General features: G+C 37.9%; 1 protein-coding gene across 1 annotated transcript in view; it reads left to right on the forward strand.

The window, feature by feature from the left end:
- RBKS (ribokinase) overlaps positions 1-13,076 on the forward strand; it is a 97,231-nt gene that overhangs the window by 81,624 nt on the left and 2,531 nt on the right. The window lies entirely within an intron of this gene.

Raw genomic sequence — 13,076 nt, forward strand, 5'->3', positions numbered from 1 at the left:
AAAGAGAGAAAAACAAGTTAAGCTAGAGCAAAGCACCTACATCTAACAGTTTCTGCAATTTTTGCATTCATAGTTCCCTCCTTCTCTACCAAGAGGAGGGATGTATGTTTCATGTTCTGTTTTCTAGAACCATGGTTTTTCATAGGTTTCTAAAGAAAGTGTTGTTTTCATTTACATTTTTCAAATCATGGTGTCTTGTTCTCTAGATTCTGCTTTCTTCATGCTGCATCTGGTCATACAAGTCTTTTTGTATTTTTCTAAATTCCTCATATTATTTCTTACTGCACAAAAATTCTATTTCCTTACATTATTGTAATGTTCAGCCTCTTCCCCATTCTGCTGGAACTTTTTTCCCAATTTTTTGCTAACATGGAGTATGCTATAAATATTTGTTGTCTATAGGACCTTTCTTTTTTGGCACTATCTCTTTGCAATTTATGGCCAGGAGTGGGATTCCTGGGTCAACAGGTATGAATAATTTAGTAACTTTTCTCACATAATTCAAAAATATTTTCCAAAATTTGTTGAACACCTTTTACTAAAAGAGTTGTGCCTAACTTTGTATATCCCTTCCAACATTAACTGTTTCCTGCTCAGATTTTATTTCATAATTTATATTCTCATATTGATCATGGATTATCACATTCAATTTACCAATATTCTTCTATATCTTATCCCACTGATCCATTTTTTTAACTGGCAGCAAGTAATTTTTTTTTTTTTGCTTTATAGTTTAATTTGAAGTCTGGAAATGTTATTTACACTTCATTCCTTGTTTTCTTCCTTTTTTCTCAAACTCTGTAGTTAGAATGTTCTACCCCAGGACTATGTTCCCCAGAATTCCTTCAGTATTACCCAGCATCCTTTTCCTTTCGTCCACGTAGCATCCTTGCATGTTTTATATAGTTGGGGGTAACCTCGCCTTCTGGCTCTCTTTTTCCTGTGTGCACAGCTGAGTTAGCTCCCTTTTTACTTTCCTCTTGCTTCAAGTTATTATTAATAAATTTATTAAATATAATACTTTGAGTATTTGGATATTAATTTTAATCTTACACTCCTAAAGGCTAGAAAGCAGGTTAGCAGAATTAGGTTTAGATTGCAACATATATCATAATAAAGTCAGACTATTTTAGGTCACCCAATAAAAGAATCAGAAGAACAAAATGATGAGCAGTGAATATTACTCCAATTATTCCATTCTTTATCTCTTTAAATAATGTTTTATAATAATATATGAGTCTTTGGTAAAACTTAGGTAGTTTGTGGATTATGTGGTTATTTTTAATGGGATTTCTCTTTTTTCACCATTTCCTCTAAATCTATTGCTGTTTACACCATGCCATACAGCCTCTTAGAATTATCTCATGGTCAAACCTAGGCTCTCCCAATCATATGCCCAGTCTTAAGCTCTACAGATATGCCATAAGAGGTCAAAGACTAAAGAAGTAATAAAAGGGAGTATATTAGGAGGGAAAGGGGGAGGGGAAGGATTCAAAATAGGGTAGAGAGAAAAATTTCAATTGCCAGTGCCAAATTTATATGAGCCTAGGGAATACTGTGCTCTTAACCCTAAGCCTTAGTAAAGGTCATTTAACAAACAATTATTGAGCATTTGCCATAAATATGTTTTGGTGCTATGGGAGAATAGAAAGGAGAAATAAAGACAGAAATAATTCCTGTTCATTCATAAAATCTAGTAGTTTGACTAAATGCGTCCTAGTGCTGAGAGACACCTAAGTGGTGCACCAGGCTTAGAGCTAGGGACATCTGAGTACAAATCTGGCCTTAATCACTTACCAGCAATGTGAGCCTGGACAAGTCACTTAATCTATATTTGCCCCAATTCCTCATCTGAAAAACAGAGACGCACTGGAGAAGGAAATAGCAAACTGCTCCAGTGTCTTTGCCAAGAAAACCCCAGGGACAAAAGTCCACACGGTCATATAGTTAGACACAACTTAGTTGAACAACAAAAGTCAGCATATTTAATCTAAATTATACTAGATTCTATTACCAAAGAGCCCCCACAACCTTTGATTGAAATGATCAGAAACAAACACCCAGCCTAGATAGCCCTCTAGGGGCCTATAATATAGAGAGTTATGGGGCTACAACAATACAGTGGCAATTCACGCTGTAGCTCCTTTACAGAGTCAGGTTTATGAGGCAAGGCTCAGATCTCTTCTCTCAATCTTCTACCTAGGCCTTATCCTTCCTTGCTGGTAAGTCTCAATGTGTAAGTATGAGAACTTAGCCTTTAATAATTCTGCAATAATTCATAGCACCAAACACAATGCCATATTTAATAATCATTTGTTGAATAAATATGTAAAATTACTTAGTTTACCCAAGCCTTCCTTTATTTTCTTGTGAATAGCCATACTTATAGCTAAATAGCTAAATGGATAAGACTAGAGAACCTTCATGCTTTAAGGGAATTTCTTAGACAGATTATGAGAGTCCAGTTGCTTGGCTGTCAAGATCATAGATCAGAGTAGGAAGGAAACTCTTGATACCGTACAATCTGGCCCCCTTATTTTTCAAATAAAGAAACTGGGGTTCATAAAGATAAAATGATGTGCCCAGGATCATCTGTATAATGGAATTCAAGCTCACATCTTCTAATTCCAAACCCAGTGCTCTTTCCATTATATCAATCTGAAAACTGGAGTAGACTCCTTAGACAAATCTACCACGTTTTTCATACTCCCAAATGTACATTTTGCTAGATTTTATCTCCTCCAGCCATCATTGCAACCTAAATTCACTCCATAATTGCTCAACTCTCCACTTTATTTTCATAGTTTAGACCTGGACTAAGAATGAAGTAGCAACCGTACTCAAGCTAAAACATAAATAACCCAGAGAGTCCTTTTATAATAGCAACTGCCTGCTGATTTTGTGGCCTAACGGCTCTGGCAGAAAGGATATAAATACAATATTGCACAATGACTAATTACTCAGAATTCTGTGCATCAGCAGAAGTGGAACCTGTGGTTGCTGCTAATATTATCAGATGCCTATGCTATTTAATAATCTGGTAACTGTACATTATTTAGCATGCAATTTTCACAAAGAACAATGATTTTATTTCAAGTACCTCTCACTGAAATAAAAAAGCAGCTGTTAGAAGATGAACATTTGGCAGAAATATCTTAGCAGATTCTTTTGAAAATTGCTAGATTTTATTGGATTAACTGTTTTCTGACCAGAATAGAGGAATCCCATAGAAAAAGATTACCAATCTAGAGGGTAAGGAGGAGGAGAAGCATCTCACTAACATCTTAGTTTTAAGTCATTCACTCATCAGTATTTGAGTTACATACAAAGCTTCCATTAATAATGGTGGAAGAATGGACCTTTTTTTTTTTTTCCATTTTTAGTCCACATTCAGCTACAGCCCACACTTCTCTTTCATGAATATAGAATTCCTTGAGTTTTCGAATAAATTAATTCACCACAAATATTTTTGCTAGAGCAGGGTTTAACAAGCCTTAAGTGACAGACAGCCAATCCTTTCCTTGGATTTATAAGTAAGCCATGAACTAACTAGGCATACACTGGCTCAGAGGTCATTCCAACTAAGTAATGGTCAGTGGCTCAACCACTTCTACTACCCTTATCCAAACTACTCTAAAAGATTAACAATATGGGACAGTTGACTCAATGCAAAGACACAACCACTTTTGCTCCTCTGTTACTGAGATACCCAACTCTCGGATTGGAGCTGACCTATGTTCTAATATACATTTCCCCATGGTCACCATAAAGTCTCACCATTATGATTCTGGTTAAAATGGGACATTCTGCCATGGCTAAACTCAAATACCAGCCCCATAATACAATTCTGAATCAACTTTCAAGACAAAAACTTAGGAGCATAGCCAAAAATACAATGAGGTCCCAAGATGGAGCCCATCAAATTACACCATGATCTCGAATCTACCATGAATTTATTTGGTACAATCAAATAGCCCATAGATTGCCAACCTCTTGGATTTTGAATCTAATGAATTCAGGCTGCCCCAGCCAATTGGTAGATCTAAATATGTTTGTGAAAGTTTGTGCAGTGGGAACTTTTCAGCATAAAATATAACTTTATTTTGCCTTGGATTTAGTGGGAGTGCAAATCAAAATCAAATTGCAGTTCCCATCAAAGATGCAATCATTTTGGTATCTTCTAAATTCTAATCATTGCATATGTCTGTGCCTGGGATGAAGGCCAGTGGTTTTGTCCCTAATAACTCAAGTTTAATCAATGTACAAAAAAATGTAATAGCTAACATCATTACTTAACAGCATATGTAGCCTCATTTGGCAATGAAATGGCACTGTAAACAGACCACCCAGACTTTTCTCTTGAACTTCAACTATCCATTGGTGTAGTCCTCCATTAAGTCCTCTCTTACTAAAAGGAGTCTTTAGCCCCATACAATCCCAATCTAGATGGAAATGTAAAATTCAAGTAAAATATCCAAAAAAAGACAACACACTGATTTGTCAATATTTGCTACAAATTAAACAGAAGTAACAGGTTTTAACCACACTTTTCCTTTCCTCTCCTTGTGAGACACATCACTTTCATGGCTTAAGGAAGAGCAGTCAATTACTCTGTTTTTTCCTAAGTTTTTTTCTGCATGGAATATTGCATGTTTCTCTCATGTGTCTGAGCCTTTTTTCCTGGCCTTTCCTAACTTTATATGGCTTATCCTAGTTAAAAAGATCTAGCCTAGACAAGAGTCAGAGCTTTCCCATACTCTTTCACATTGCTAGTGCTTGCTTCCATTATCCATGAACACCTTCCTGGTCTATACTGATGCTGCTACCAGGAGAGGCCCTGAATTCTATAGAGAGGCTGGTTCTTTATAATTTGGATGTCATTTCCACTATTTGTGGGTTTTTATCCAAAAGTAGAAAATTAAGAAGGTAATAATGAAGGGATTGGGCTACCTGATGTAATGAACAGAGGACTAGACTAAAAGTTAGGAAATGTAGGTTTCGGTCCTGGCCCTAGCATTGCTCCCAACTTCTTGTAGGGACTTGAACAAGACACTCCATTTCTCAGGGCTTCAATAGTCTTTATTATAAATCAAGGGATTTGGACTAGATAATCTTTAAGGGCCATTTAGGTCTAAGTTCCTTTGACTATGTAATGATGTTGTAGCAGGTGTGACTTTAAAGTTATGAAATGATTTTTTAAAAATATAACACAGCTTACATATCCAAGTGAATGTTTTGTTTATTCCATTGATACTCCCCAGCCTGTTCCCTTCCATCCTGTTTGATTGACTAAGAGTCTTCTGTGATCGAGCTTGAGATTTTATACCAGGTAGAATGGGAAGGTCTGTGCTAATATGATATGAGTTTGAGTGCCCAGAGGCAAAGAACAGATCATAATAGTAAAGGAAACCGTCTATCAGGTAAAAAGATGAGTCTTGAGACTAGAGCCAGAGGCAAGAAGTGTATCCACAGCCTAGATGAGTATCATCACTCCTTAGGAACAGGAAAATGCAAGGGAGTAGGCAGCATCAAGAATCTGAGACCAAAGTGAGGGTAAACAAAATAGTATGAGAAAGATTAAAGGAACAAGGTGCAAGCAAGAGCAAAGAATGTGTATACTTTATCACATCCGATGTATAATTTTAAATTTGGATATGTGGGACTAATCCCATTCCTATATTTCCTCCAGATGAGCCACAATGGAAGACTGCCATTGTTCAAAACATTGTTGGGACTCAGTTTTCTCAAAAAAGTATTAGTTTTTGAGCTACAAATTCTCTTGTTGAGTCTTTTAGAATACCCCTTTTATGCATCTTTTTCATGTCAATAGCCTCTTGTCCATCAAAAGCCAACACATGCAAGAGTAACCAAAGAATAGTGCAGGACTGAGAATCCAGAATCCAAGCATAGGTCAGAAACCAAAGCTCAGATCAGTCATAGTGAGTATGGCTGGCATTAAATTCACAATGTAGGTTCTCACTCTCTCTGCCTCTTCAAGAGGACAGAGCTAATTAATTATATAAAAGTACAAGAGTGAACTAAGCAAAGATCTATGCTCATTAAGAGAAATAAAGACAAGGAACAAAGTCAAAAAGTCAGAGTGCTCCCTCCAAGGCCCTTCCCACATTTGTTCAATAAGCTCCACAAACCTGACTACATTAAAACATGCCTTTTCCAGGGTAACTAGGTAGCACACTGGATAGAGTACCAGACTTGGAGACAGGCAATCAATCCTGGGTTCAAAGCTGACCTTAGACACTTCCTAGCTGTATGAATCTTCTCAAGTCATTTAACCCCAATTGCCTAACCCGTATCACACTCCTCCTGCCTTGGAACCCATACTTAGTATTAATTCGAAGACAGAAAGTGAGGCTTTAAATTTTTTTTTTAATTTTTTAATGCCTTCTCACAACTTATTTAGAGGATTTGTGATATCATATAGATTTATTTCTCCTTTTTTTAAATGACCTACTTTTAAGTTTGTAGTAAACATCTAAAACACAATCAGCTATAACAACACATAGCTTTCTTCCCTCACATTGGAGTCAACGTGGACAAGGCACAGAAATTATAGCATAGTGGGTTAAATCAACCTTCAGCACACTATATATCCAAGGTGACCTGGTCTCAATTGACACAAATCCTGGCAAAGATATAATAAACTAGAGGTTGGTTCACAGTGGTTATAGCCACAAGGGATACAGGCCAATCTCAAATTATGCCTCTGCCTCCAGAGCAAAGGGATATTGGCTTAGTTCAAACACATCCCTGAACAATTCAGATTGAACCAGACTAAAGAATGATTTCAGTTCCCTAAGGGACAGAGAACTGACTAGTTCTGGTTCTTCTCCTTGGTGTTACTGGGCTTAGGTATGCCTTAAATCATTAAAATGGATGTGCCTAAATCTTTCTAAGCATATATATAAGATTGCTAAATAGAACATTATTGACATCTTTTGAAGACTTTTGGGGAATCTCTCTTTAGCCACTTAATTTCTTTCCGTATTTCTTTGGATGATTTGCAGGGGAAAAGGAAGAAAACTTATATTAAATTTTGGTTCTGTCGTGTCAAAACTTATCTTTCTTTTTCCTGCTTCCCACAATACCACTGTAAGTCAGCTAAGTTGCCCAAGGAATTTAGGTCCATATTGTAGGCTTTGACAGCCAAAAGTGATAAATGATTTGGTGCAGGAAGAGGTTTTGAGGAGAAAGAAAAATTGACTCTAAATGTTAGATGGAATTTGTTGAGACATCTTCTAGGAATGCAAAAGCTTTAACCGTTAAGCCAGTTGGCAATTTGGTTAATGAATCATCCAGTGTCAGAAAGTGGGTACAAATTCCTGATGTGTGAAGTAGTGGATGATCCCATTTTTTTTTTTTTTGCATCATCATGGAAATATCATCACTATTTTATAAAAGAAAAGCTACCTTTGGGATTAGCATCATCCTTTTTTTATTTTTCTCCTAAACACATTAGATAGCCATGATTTCTTCTGATTTAGCTAAGCTTTTGGTGACTAGAACTGTCTTATTACTTGACTACTGCCCATTTGAGATGCTCTGCTTTAGTTATTCTCTCAAGTCAATTCAATATGCATTTATTGTGAGCTTGCTGTGTTCAAAGCCCTGTGCTAGGTGCTGATGATATACTCCTTTTCTTTTCACCCCAAACCACCCCCACCCCAAAAAAAACAGTCCCCACCTTTACAAAGCTTACATTGTATTCAAGGATACACATAACCCCAAAAGTAGCTTTTCCCTTATAAGAAACTATTAGATAAACAGAGTAGGAAGAGAATACTAACAACTAAGGGATGTCAAGAAAGGCTTTCTGTGTGAAACATTCCTTGAACTGAGCCTTGAAGAAAGGTTAAGATTCCATGTGGGATAAAATGAGGAGGAAGTACAATCTAGGTAGAGTAGACCAATTTAATTAGAACACAGAGTATATGACCGAGAGAAATGTGGAATAAATCTAGAACCTTCTAGTTTTATACTATTTTTAATGTAATGGATAGACATATTCCACTTAAGGTTGCCACAACTGGTATTGTTTCACAATAATATTGCTAATATGTTCTAACCAAACTTTACAGTTAAAATTGCAAAACCCCACTGTAACAGCCTTTAGCCTACCACCATACTTAACATTTGCCATATTTATAACTGTCCCTTGTAGTATCATTTTGTCTGACATCCTGTTTTTGAGGTTCCAGCTCATGGTGTTAATTGTACCTGTCTTTTGTAAATGATCATCAAAATTCTCTCCATTTTCCTTAGAGCATAGAATTCTCTTTGAAAAGGAAGGGGGGGGGGGGGTGGAGGAGATAGCAGGACCATGAGAGTAGATCTTTTCTTTTTTCTATCAGTATTTTCTATAGTAGTGCTTAAAGAAAGTGAACCCTGGAACACAGAGTCCTCTAAAATTGGGCCTAGATTAGAAAAGCCTTAAATGTAAAAAATCTTGTAGCATGCACCTACCAAGAATCAAGATTTTGAAGTTATCCCAAAAAGATTAACTACACAAAAACCTCTATAATCCCCACTGCCTGAACCCCCAGAATTATGTTTTCCCAAACATGGTTCATTTGGGGTGAGGGCCACACAAGAGTGGAGTGAACACAAAACTGTCTACATGATGTGATGTGCTGGTTGGCTAAAAGTGATCCACCCCAAAATATTCCCCTCCTTACCCAGCCAGGGTATCTGAAGACCCAAAATTACTTATCAAGTTAAGGCATTAAAGGCCCCATTGAAAGGGATTTCACTCCACTCTTGGGACCTTGGAGGTTTCCCAAGTTCTGTATTCTCTTCCCTGGTGATTCTTCCATGAATTGAATTATTTTCTTGATCCAGACGATTCTCAAATCTCTGTCTCCAACTCTAATCTCTCTCCCTCACTTCGGGTCCACAGCTCTAACTCCAATGTGCTGAGCACCGTCCTTGGATGCTGGCATCTCAACTCAACATGTACCAAATGGATCTTATCATCTTACTCCATGAACCTCCCTGCCTCCATATCTGTCTTTTTCTTTTTCAGGGCACCACTCTCCTCCAGTCTCTGGGGCTTCTAACTGTGGAGTCCTTCTTTACACTCTTCTCTCTTGCTCACTTTCCATATCAAACCATTGGCCACATCTCATCGCTGTACAATATCGGTCACCTGGACGACTACAGTACTTCCTAGATGAAGTCTCCCTGTTTTTAGTCTGTCCTGCCTCCAGTCCTTCCTGAATAACATCTATAGCCCAGGTCTGAACAAGGGCTTGTTTTTCCTACTTAGAAACATTTGGTATCACCTCAGTGCCTCTATGAATACTCTGGCATTCAGTGTCCTCCACTTTCTGGGTCCAACCTGCCACTTCAGCCTTATTTCACACCTCCTTTCATTCCATGTTTCAAACAAACCTAATGATAGAACTTGATAGTCTGTGTCCTGCCTTTTGCCATTTCTATAAGCTATCCCCATGGCTGAACCCCACTATGTCCTCTTATCCACTTTTTATTATCCTTATTCCCTTCATGACTGTTCATATGCCTCCTCCTCCATGTAGCCTGCCCTCATCTATCCAGCTGCCTAATGTATTTTTCCTCTTCAAATTGCTTTATATCATACCTTCAACATACATGGCATGACCTCTCCCCCTCTCCCCAGTAATGAAAACTCCCTATAGCCAGTAACAGTTTCATTTTTTTCTGAGCCCATAAACATTTATTAAACACCTACTGTTTGCCAGGAACTGTGCTAAGACAATCATTTTATTTTTAACTGTATAGCCCCGGTGCCTGAGATATTACCTTATAGGAAATACTTAATAAATGAATGAAAATTAAGGGTTTGCACTGGACTTAGTAAAATGAGAAGGCTGGACTCAATCATCTATAAGATCCTTCCCAGCAAAAAATCTATTATATTTAATGTCCCTTCCAGATCCAAAGTTCTTGGCTTCTAGAATACTGCAGTCCCATAGACTAGCCGCGTGCCTGGAGCATTGTCATTTTGTGTCATCGCCCTTGCCCTTCCCGCCCCCCAAGCTACCGAGGACTTCATAAGCAGCATCCAAAGTGTTCCCCATAGTTCTTCTTCCATAGTCTCATTTCCCTACACAGTAATTTTCTGCATACTTCTTTCTTTTAGGGAATCATAGAATCTTGGAACTAGAGGAGTCCTAGTCCAACAGATCAGAACAACACCCAAACTATATAGTGTCAGTGCCATCAGGTAGGCCCTTGTCTTAACGCTTGGGGAATCCACTAGTGGCTTCAGTTGGCCCCAGGCAGGCCCATGTAACAGTGGCTCCTCCTTAAGGGAAATGACAGTAAGTGAGAAAGAAGCCATCCAAGAATTTTTGCTCATTGAAAATGATTTGTATGACACAAAATTTTAGGCACAAAATTGTTTTCAGTAAAAGGTTAAAAACCATTGCATTGAATCAGTGAGAGCTATTCTATTATTCCAAGTATTTTGATTAGAAAGCACATTATTATGTGTAACCTCTATCAAATTGCTTGCCATCTCAGGGAGCAGGGAGGGGACAGAGGGAGGGAGAGTTCTTAGAACTCAACATTTTTTAAAAAAATGTTAAAAATTGTTTTTACATATAATTGGGGGGGGGATATTTTTTTAAACACATTATTTACAGGAAAATCACAGTGTCCTAATGGTTTCTACTTAAAAAACACTTTCTTAAGAATCATCTTACTATTCTGTAAAAATAGTTATACTGGAGATATGAATCAACAACCAAGTAATCTGTTGGCACTTAAAAGCCATTAGGTATAAATAGACACAACAGGCTATTTTTTTCCAGAGTCTGAATACCACTTAACTTCAGTCCATAGCAACCAAATCTACACTTTCACTGACCAATAAGAAAACAAGTTAGTCCACCAAGGGGCATTGATTTGCCATAGAAGAGATTACAGAAACAGGAAGGCACAAAGAGAACTGAGAAGAGCATAATACCAGACTACTACCCTAGTCTCAGTGAGTGGGCAAACAATTGTAGAGCCACCCACAAGGTTTTATATGCTGTTTAGAGTTACAAAAAAAAGCTTCCGGCCCTCTAGCAGGGCCACAGCAACCAATGGGGGCGAAGGGAGCAGAACTGAAGAGAAATGTTCAACTTCCAGAAAACCTTAGATGTCATCTTATTGTGCCGTGACCCCCTCATTTCATGGGTGTTTACTTGACAAAAAATACATAGGAAGTTAGTGGCACTGAATGTGTTTATATTATAGCTCTTTAAAAAAAAACAAAACAAAAAAAAAAAAAAACAACCTTACTTTCTGTCTTAGAATCAATACTAAATATTGGTTCCAAGGAATGGGGGTTAAGTGACTTTCCTATGTTGACATAGCTAAGAAGTGCCTGAAACCCCATTTGAACCCAGTATTTCCCATTTCCAAACCGGGCTGTCTATCCACTGAGCCGCCCAGCTGCTGTGTTACAGCTCTTGTGCAAAAACTAGTCTATTTGCAGAAAGGTAGACAGGCCCAAATCCAATGGAGAGAGAAAAGCTTAGAAACAATGCAGTTAATTTCTAAAGAGTTTAAAGATGACAGAGACCAAGAACATGAATCAACTTATAAAGCATCTTTATTGATGCTTTTAATAGGTTTTTAAATTCAACAAATTATTTCAATTCTCTATTAAGCTTAAAGCAATTGATATAAACATCTTCAATTCAACAAATTAACTTAATTTTTTCAGTTCTGGCTTGACTTTCCCCCACATTTGGGCAGGCTTCTTCTATACAGCTGCAGATATGCCAGTCTAGTTGCAAATGAAACTGTTTAGACCCATCACTTTAGTATTGAACACATATTTCTCTGTAATCTCCTTGAGAACAGAGACTGTTTTGTTTCTGCCTTTGTTTCCCCAGGACTCAGCAAAGTGCCTTGCAAATAGTAATTGTTTAATGGATGTTTGTTGACTCAATAAATAGTGAATGAAATAAAATGAGGAGAAATGCCAGAGATCATTTAAAACCTGGAAAAACAGGATATTGAAGTGGTTGAAATGGCCATGGCAAGACGAGACTAATTGATGGTAGTTTTATAAAAGAGGTGCACAGTATTGTGCTGTAAGCATAGCATTGTAAGTGGAGCTTAGAAATAGGGATGGGCCATGGTTCTGTGGAGTAGAGTATGGGAGAGCATTCCAAGCAACAAAAATAGAATGAACAATGACGGGGAGGACATGAGACAACAGGTTGATTTGCTTGGCTGTCATAGAGGTAACAGATGGGGAATGCAGGATGAAACCAATGGATTTTTACCAAGAAAAAACCATTGATAAACTGGACAGGATCCATTTTAGGCTCTTAGCATAGGTTGCTTATCAGCGTGTCAAGGAAGATGTAGAAGAGAGGAAACAGAGGCAAAAAGGTATACAAATTGTTCCACTGCCTTTAACTTCAGAAAGGAAGGGGAGAGGAGACAGCTGGGGTGGCTCAGTGGACTGAGAGTAAGGCCTAGTGATGGGAGATCCTGGGTTCAAATCTGGCCTCAGACACTTCCTAGCTATGTGACCCTGGGCAAGTCATTGAACACCGCCCCCCCCTTCCCTGCCCCCCCCCCCCCTTGCCTAGCCCTTACTGCTTTTCGGCCTTGGAACCAATACACAGTATTGATTCTAAGACAGAAGGTCAGGTTTATATTATTTTTTATTGAATTTTTTTTCAAGTAAAAAGAAAGGAGAGGTGAAATTATCAGTGTAGGTGTGTATATGTATGTATGTATTTATAAATAGGGGGAAAGAATGAAAGTGGAGGCAGGTATTCATTATGGGATAACACAAGGGTTTTATTGTAGCCCCCAGTAGTGAGAATAGGCCCCAGTAAAATCATAGCCATAGCATAGGAATTGCCAAGCACAAAGTCTGTTCCTCAGCATGAGAAAAGCAAACTTTTCCCCTTCACAAATACTGGAGCCTACATTTTATTTATTTAAAAAAAAAAGAGAGAAAGAGAAGAAGGAGAGAGAGAGAGACAGAGAGAGAGAGAGAGAGAGAGAGAGAGAGAGAGAGAGAGAGAGAGAGAGAGAGATAGAGAGAGAGAGAGATGGAAGAAACA

This window comes from Gracilinanus agilis, chromosome 2, assembly GCF_016433145.1.
Source record: "Gracilinanus agilis isolate LMUSP501 chromosome 2, AgileGrace, whole genome shotgun sequence".
NCBI classification, from domain to species: domain Eukaryota; kingdom Metazoa; phylum Chordata; class Mammalia; order Didelphimorphia; family Didelphidae; genus Gracilinanus; species Gracilinanus agilis.